Consider the following 8,316-nt stretch of genomic DNA (forward strand, 5'->3'; position numbering starts at 1 on the left):
ATTGGATGAAATACCACAGTAGCAAGATTTGTGACCTGTTGCCACAAGAAAAGGGCAACCAGTGAAGAACAAACACCATTGTAAATGCAACCTATATTTATGTTGATATATTTTGCCTTTTGTACTTTAACTATTTGCACATCATTAGAACACTGTACAGTGCCTTGCAAAAGTATTCAACAACCTTGGCATTTTTCCTATTTTGTTGCATTACAACCTGTAATTTAAATGGATTTTTATTTGGATTTCATGTAATGGACATACACAAAATAGTCCAAATTTGTGAAGTTGTCACGCCCTGGCTCTGGGGACTCTGAAATGTTGAGTCAGGGGTGCGCTTCGACAGCCCGGCTCGGCCCGCTCCTGCTCCCCACACCAAGCCAGTGGTGTGCGTCGTCAGTCCGGCTCGGCCCGTTCCTGCTCCCCGCACCAAGTCAGGGGTGCGCTTCGACAGCCCGGCTCGGCCCGCTCCTGCTCCCCACACCAAGCCAGTGGTGTGCGTCGTCAGTCCGGCTCGGCCCGTTCCTGCTCCCCGCACCAAGTCAGGGGTGCGCTTCGACAGCCCGGCTCGGCCCGCTCCTGCTCCCCACACCAAGCCAGTGGTGTGCGTCGTCAGTCCGGCTCGGCCCGTTCCTGCTCCCCGCACCAAGTCAGGGGTGCGCTTCGACAGCCCGGCTCGGCCCGCTCCTGCTCCCCACACCAAGCCAGTGGTGTGCGTCGTCAGTCCGGCACGGCCCGTGCCTGTTCCCCGCACCAAGTCAGGGGTGCGCTTCGACAGCCCGGCTCGGCCCGCTCCTGCTCCCCACACCAAGCCAGTGGTGTGCGTCGTCAGTCCGGCACGGCCCGTGCCTGTTCCACCGGTGGCTGGTCCGGCACCGGTCAGATGCTTCACGTCGGAGCTAGAGCAATCCGCTCCACCAGTGTTCAGTCCAGCTCCGGCCAGCAGGGCCAGACCGGACCAGGGGTACTGTGGGGGGTTAAAGAGGGAGTGGGGACCATGCCCAGAGCCGGATCCGCCGCCAAGGCGGAGTGCCCACCCGGTCCCTCCCCTGTGGTGTTCTGTTGGCGCGGTCGGAGTCCGCGCCTTTGGGGGGGGGGTACTGTCACGCCCTGGCTCTGGGGACTCTGAAATGTTGAGCCAGGGTGTGGATTTTCTATGTTTAGTTTCACGGGGTAGCTTCTATGTTGTGTTTTCTATGTTTTGGGTTTTGTTCTAGATCATATAGATCTATGTTGGTCAGGGTGGTTCCCAATCAGAGGCAGCTGTTGCTCGTTGTCTCTGATTGGGAGCCATACTTAGGTAGGCTGTTTTCAGCTATTCTTTGTGGGATCTTGTTCTGATTTGGTTTGTGTTATACCGTAGGCGTCACGTTATCGTTGTTGTTTTGATCGTGTGATCATTCTAAATAAATAATATGTTCACCTTCAACGCTGCGCCTTGGTCCGCTTCATCATGTGTCAACGATCGTGACAGAAGATCCCACCTTGACTGGATCAAGCAGCGTGACGAGGAGAGAGGATGGACGTGGGAGGAGATGAGTGCGAGTCTGGCAAGAGGGATGGAGGCCTTGGCCACGGGTAGGAGTGAAGCCCATACATTTTTTAGGGGGGGGCTAACGCCGTGGACGACGGGGCAGCAGGAGGACGCCAGGTTACGGGAGTCACTGGTCACCAGGGGGAAGGAGGTTGTAGAGGCACGACGAGAGGTACTGGCGTGTGTTGCCAGTCCGGTCCGGCCTGTTTCTGATCCCCACGTAGGGCCAGTGGTGGGTGTTCCCAGTACGGTCCGGCCTGTTCCTGCCACTCGCACCAAGTCAGTGGTGCGTTTCGTCAGCCCGGCGCGGCCCGTTCCTGCTCCCCGCACCAAGTCAGTGATGCGCTTCGTCAGCCCAGCTCGACCCGTTCCTGCTCCCCGCACCAAGTCAGGGGTGCGCTTCGACAGCCCGGCTCGGCCCGCTCCTGCTCCCCACACCAAGCCAGTGGTGTGCGTCGTCAGTCCGGCTCGGCCCGTTCCTGCTCCCCGCACCAAGTCAGGGGTGCGCTTCGACAGCCCGGCTCGGCCCGCTCCTGCTCCCCACACCAAGCCAGTGGTGTGCGTCGTCAGTCCGGCTCGGCCCGTTCCTGCTCCCCGCACCAAGTCAGGGGTGCGCTTCGACAGCCCGGCTCGGCCCGCTCCTGCTCCCCACACCAAGCCAGTGGTGTGCGTCGTCAGTCCGGCTCGGCCCGTTCCTGCTCCCCGCACCAAGTCAGGGGTGCGCTTCGACAGCCCGGCTCGGCCCGCTCCTGCTCCCCACACCAAGCCAGTGGTGTGCGTCGTCAGTCCGGCATGGCCCGTGCCTGTTCCCCGCACCAAGTCAGGGGTGCGCTTCGACAGCCCGGCTCGGCCCGCTCCTGCTCCCCACACCAAGCCAGTGGTGTGCGTCGTCAGTCCGGCACGGCCCGTGCCTGTTCCTCCGGTGGCTGGTCCGGCACCGGTCAGATGCTTCACGTCGGAGCTAGAGCAATCCGCTCCACCAGTGTTCAGTCCAGCTCCGGCCAGCAGGGCCAGACCGGACCAGGGGTACTGTGGGGGGTTAGAGAGGGAGTGGGGACCATGCCCAGAGCCAGATCCGCCGCCAAGGCGGAGTGCCCACCCGGTCCCTCCCCTGTGGTGTTCTGTTGGCGCGGTCGGAGTCCGCGCCTTTGGGGGGGGGTACTGTCACGCCCTGGCTCTGGGGACTCTGAAATGTTGAGCCAGGGTGTGGATTTTCTATGTTTAGTTTCTCGGGGTAGCTTCTATGTTGTGTTTTCTATGTTTTGGGTTTTGTTCTAGATCATATAGATCTATGTTGGTCAGGGTGGTTCCCAATCAGAGGCAGCTGTTGCTCGTTGTCTCTGATTGGGAGCCATACTTAGGTAGGCTGTTTTCAGCTATTCTTTGTGGGATCTTGTTCTGATTTGGTTTGTGTTATACCGTAGGCGTCACGTTATCGTTGTTGTTTTGCTGCGCCTTGGTCCGCTTCATCATGTGTCAACGGTCGTGACAGAAGTGAAATGAAAAAATAACTTGTTTCAAAAAATTCTAACAAATAAATAACGGAAAGCCCCTAAATCAGAAGTCACATAATTAGTTAAATACAGTTCACCTGTGTGCAATCTAAGTGTCACATGATCTCAGTATATATACACCTGTTCTGAAAGACCCCAGTCTGCAACACCACTAAGGAAGGGGCACCACCAAGCAAGCAGCACCATGAAGACCAAGGAGCTCTCCAAACAGGTCAGGGACAAAGTTGTGGAGAAGTACAGATCAGTGTTGGGTTATAAAAATATCAGAAACTTTGAACATCCCACGGAGCACCATTAAATCCATTATTAAAAAATTGAAAGAATATGGCACCCCAACAAACCTGCCAAGAGAGGGCCGGCCATCAAAACCCACGGACCTGGCAAGGAGGGCATTGATCAGAGAGGCAACAAAGAGACCAAAGATAACCCTGAAGGAGCTGCAAAGCTCCACAGCGGAGATTGATGTATCTGTCCATAGGACCACTTTAAGCGATACACTCCACAGAGCTGGGCTTTACGGAAGAGTGGCCAGAAAAAAACCATTGCTTAAAGAAAACAATAGGCAAACACGTTTGGTGTTCGCCAAAAGGCATGTGGGAGACTCCCCAAACAACAATGGAACAATGTACTCTGGTCAGATTAGACTAAAATTGAGCTTTTTGGCCATCATGAAAACACTATGTCTGGTGCAAACCCAACACCTCTCATCACCCCGAGAACACCATCCCCACAGTGAAGCATGGTGGTGGCAGCATCATGCTGTGGGGATGGGAAACTGGTCAGAATGGAAAGAATGATGCATGGCACTAAATACAGGGAAATTCTTGAGGGAAACCTGTTTCAGGTATCCTGAGATTTGAGACTGGGACGGAAGTTCACCTTCCAGCAGGACAATGACCCTAAGCATACTGCTAAAGCAACACTCGAGTGGTTTAAAGGGAAACATTGAAATGTCAAAGCGCAGACCTCAATCCAAATATGTGGTATGACTTAAAGATTGCTGTACACCAGCGGAACCTATCCAACTTGAAGGAGCTGGATTAGTTTTGCCTTGAAGAATGGGCAAAGATCCCAGTGGCTAGATGTGCTAAGCTTATAGAGACATACTCTAAGAGACTTGCAGCTGTAATTGCTACAATTAATTGACTTTGGGTGGGTGAATAGTTATGCACACTCAAGTTTTCTTTTTTTGGGTCTTATTTCTTGTTTGTTTCAAATAAAAAACATTTTGCATCTTCAAAGTGGTAGGTAAATCAAAATGATACAACCCCCACCCCCAAAAAATATCAATTTTAATTCCAGGTTGTAAGGCAACAAATAGGAAAAATGCCAAGGGGGGTGAATACTTTCGCATGCCACTGTATAAGAACTGAAGTTACTTTTCTGCTTTTGCAATAGCACAGAACAGGATGTAGACCAATTATACTGTGTATGAAAGATTAAAAAGACTACATATCCATTATGGACCCTGCCATAACATTATTGTTGACAGCTTAAGAGGGACAGATCTGTTTTTAATGACATTTCTATAGTGTGTAAATTCTAGGTTGTTAGAATCTTCTCAATTTCTCTTGTCCTAGCAGCCTTTGCAAAAATACCCTGAGTGCGCTTCAAACTATGGCGAATTATCATGATAAATGTCCTTTTACATCACTTTGTCAAATATGTGATAGCTACTGGCTGAATAATCATAATAATCAAGTCTTGATGGTCACATTAAATGTATTTGTTTTTTAAGGGTTAAATCTTTTTGTTTTTTTAGGGGTATATACAGTGGGGAGAACAAGTATTTGATACACTACCGATTTTGCAGGTTTTCCTACTTACAAAGCATGTAGAGGTCTGTACTTAATATTTGGTACATAAACCTTTGTTTGCATTTACAGAGATCATACGTTTCCTGTAGGTCTTGACCAGGTTTGCACACACTGCAGCAGAGATTTTGGCCCACTCCTCCATACAGACCTTCTCCAGATCCTTCAGGTTTCGGGGCTGTCGCTGGGCAATACGGACTTTCAGCTCCCTCCAAAGATTTTCTATTGGGTTCAGGTCTGGAGACTGGCTAGGCCACTCCAGGACCTTGAGATGCTTCTTACGGAGCCACTCCTTAGTTGCCCTGGCTGTGTGTTTCGGGTCGTTGTCATGCTGGAAGACCCAGGCACGACCCATCTTCAATGCTCTTACTGAGGGAAGGAGGTTGTTGGCCAAGATCTCGCGATACATGGCCCCATCCATCCTCCCCTCAATACGGTGCAGTCGTCCTGTCCCCTTTGCAGAAAAGCATCCCCAAAGAATGATGTTTCCACCTCCATGCTTCACGGTTGGATGGTGTTCTTGGGGTTGTACTCATCCTTCTTCTTCCTCCAAACACGGCGAGTGGAGTTTAGACCAAAAAGCATCAGACCACATGACCTTCTCCCATTCCTCCTCTGGATTATCCAGATGGTCATTGGCAAACTTCAGAAGGGCCTGGACATGCGCTGGCTTGAGCAGGGGGACCTTGCGTGCGCTGCAGGATTTTAATCCATGACGGCGTAGTGTGTTACTAATGGTTTTCTTTGAGACTGTGGTCCCAGCTCTCTTCATGTCATTGACCAGGTCCTGCTGTGTAGTTCTGGGCTGATCCCTCACCTTCCTCATTATGATTGATGCCCCACGAGGTGAGATCTTGCATGGAGCCCCAGACCGAGGGTGATTGACCGTCATCTTGAACTTCTTCCATTTTCTAATAATTGCGCCAACAGTTGTTGCCTTCTCACCAAGCTGCTTGCCTATTGTCCTGTAGCCCATCCCAGCCTTGTGCAAGTCTACAATTTTATCCCTGATGTCCTTACACAGCTCTCTGGTCTTGGCCATTGTGGAGAGGTTGGAGTCTGTTTGATTGAGTGTGTGGACAGGTGTCTTTTATTCAGGTAACGAGTTCAAACAGGTGCATTTAATACAGGTAATGAGTGGAGAACAGGAGTGCTTCTTAAAGAAAAACTAACAGGTCTGTGAGAGCCGGAATTCTTACTGGTTGGCAGGTGATCAAATACTTATGTCATGCAATAAAATGCAAATTAATTACTTAAAAATCATACAATGTGATTTTCTGGGGTTTTGTTTTAGATTCCGTTTCTCACAGTTGAAGTCTACCTATGATAAAAATTACAGACCTCTACATGATTTGTAAGTAGGAAAACCTGCAAAATCAGCAGTGTATCAAATACTTGTTCTCCCCACTATACAAGACCACTGATAATCTCCCTTGATCTGGGGCTCCACGCAAGATCTCACCCCGTGGGGTCAAAATGATCACAATAACGGTGTGCAAAAATCCCAGAACCACACGGGGGGACCTAGTGAATGACCTGCAGAGAGCTGGGACCAAAGTAACAAAGCCTACCATCAGTAACACACTACGCCGCCAGGGACTCAAATCCTGCAGTGCCAGACGTGTCCCCCAGCTTAAGCCAGTACATGTCCAGGCCCGTCTGAAGTTTGCTAGAGTGCATTTGGATGATCCAGAAGAGGATTGGGAGAATGTCATATGGTCAGATGAAACCAAAATAGAACTTTTTGGTAAAAACTCAACTCGTCGTGTTTGGAGGACAAAGAATACTGAGTTGCATCCAAAGAACACCATACCTACTGTGGAGCATGGGGGTGGAAACATCATGCTTTGGGGCAGTTTTTCTGCAAAGGGACCAGGACGATTGATCCGTGTAAAGGAAAGAATGAATGGGGCCATGTATCGTGAGATTTTGAGTGAAAACCTCCTTCCATCAGCAAGGGCATTGAAGATGAAACGTGGCTGGGTCTTTCAGCATGACAATGATCCCAAACACACCGCCCGGGCAACGAAGGAGTGGCTTCGTAAGAAGCATTTCAAGGTCCTGTAAGTGTATTATTATTAATAATTATTATTATAGTAATAGGGGGGGGGGGGGGGGTAGTTACATTTTTTATCCCAAAAGGTTTTTCAAAAGGTTCTTTGAGGATCCATTAGAAGGGGTTCTTTGAAGAACCCTTTTAAAGAGTTATTCAAATACCTTATATGGGTTCCCCCACAGTTTTAATTTGAAGAACCCCTAAAAAGGATCCTCCAGGAATCTTTACTTTTTAGAGTATACATGTGGGACGGACATTCCCACATACAGTATTCACATACAAAGCTTTCAGCTACGTTCTTACCACTCAGAATCCAGAATGGATATGACAATAGGGCCAGCACAGGACCTAATAAACCCTTGCAACGATCGACTTTTTGATCTTCTTGACTTCTTATCTGGTCAACTGCTACTGTGTGTCAAGAAAGGAGCCCCAATTAGGGGTTAGTGTACTCCAGTAAAAAAGGGCAGGTTTAGAATAGAAACTATTGCCCCGGGTCTCCGTTCATAGGGGCATGAGAGACTAGTCAGTGGTAGAATTGAGTTGGTACTTTATTGGCCCAGACACACACAGACCCACAAGGTTCAGGTCACTCATGGACAGTCATTTTTTTTTCTTCACATTGACGCATTGTGTCTTCTAACTGTCCAAGAATAGGATCCAAAGTGTTAGGAAATATTTGTTCCCATAAATACAAAGCAGGATGTCTCTCCTCATACCTCTGGCACTTTAGTCAAACTGCCAGACTGTGTAAAAACGTTATAATGGGGCCGGCAACAGAGTTCCCATTGGCCAAGCACCAGGGAGGCCAATCAGGAGAGAATACAGACAGGTCAAGGGTGCCAATTGAAAGTCAAGAGGTGTGTGTGCCCTTTGGATGACTCTCTCCTTACAGAGAACCCCTGTGGTTCAAGACAAGAGCTACCCTCCCCCCTTCAGTCTACTCTGTACATGTCTGAAAGTAACAGAGCCAGCAGCCAAGAGAGTTTTTCACAGTATGTCATTCAATTATTACACTTATGAATGTATGTACAATTCTAATATGTATTAGATCCAGTACAATGGAATAACTAACACCTGAATTTGAATGCAGCGTGTTCCGATTCCTCCTCCTCTTTCTGTCCAGCAGGGTCAACCAAAAACACTTGGACTGATGGTTCATGCAGAAACTGGGGAAGCAATATAGAAATGTATTGATCCCTTAAATTATTTTACTATCAAATCACACATATCACAACCCTAATACCTCCTACCAAATATTTACCTAAATCAATTTTGGAAGGATTTTACTCACAATTAACTTCCAGTGGTTCTGGTCCACATTCAATAAATTCATGACAGCATTGTAGTTACCGAAGTTCACCTGAAATAAATAAATGCACATGCTTGCCACTAAGC

This window comes from Coregonus lavaretus (assembly GCF_964263955.1).
Source record: "Coregonus lavaretus genome assembly, contig: HAP1_SCAFFOLD_1082, whole genome shotgun sequence".
NCBI classification, from domain to species: domain Eukaryota; kingdom Metazoa; phylum Chordata; class Actinopteri; order Salmoniformes; family Salmonidae; genus Coregonus; species Coregonus lavaretus.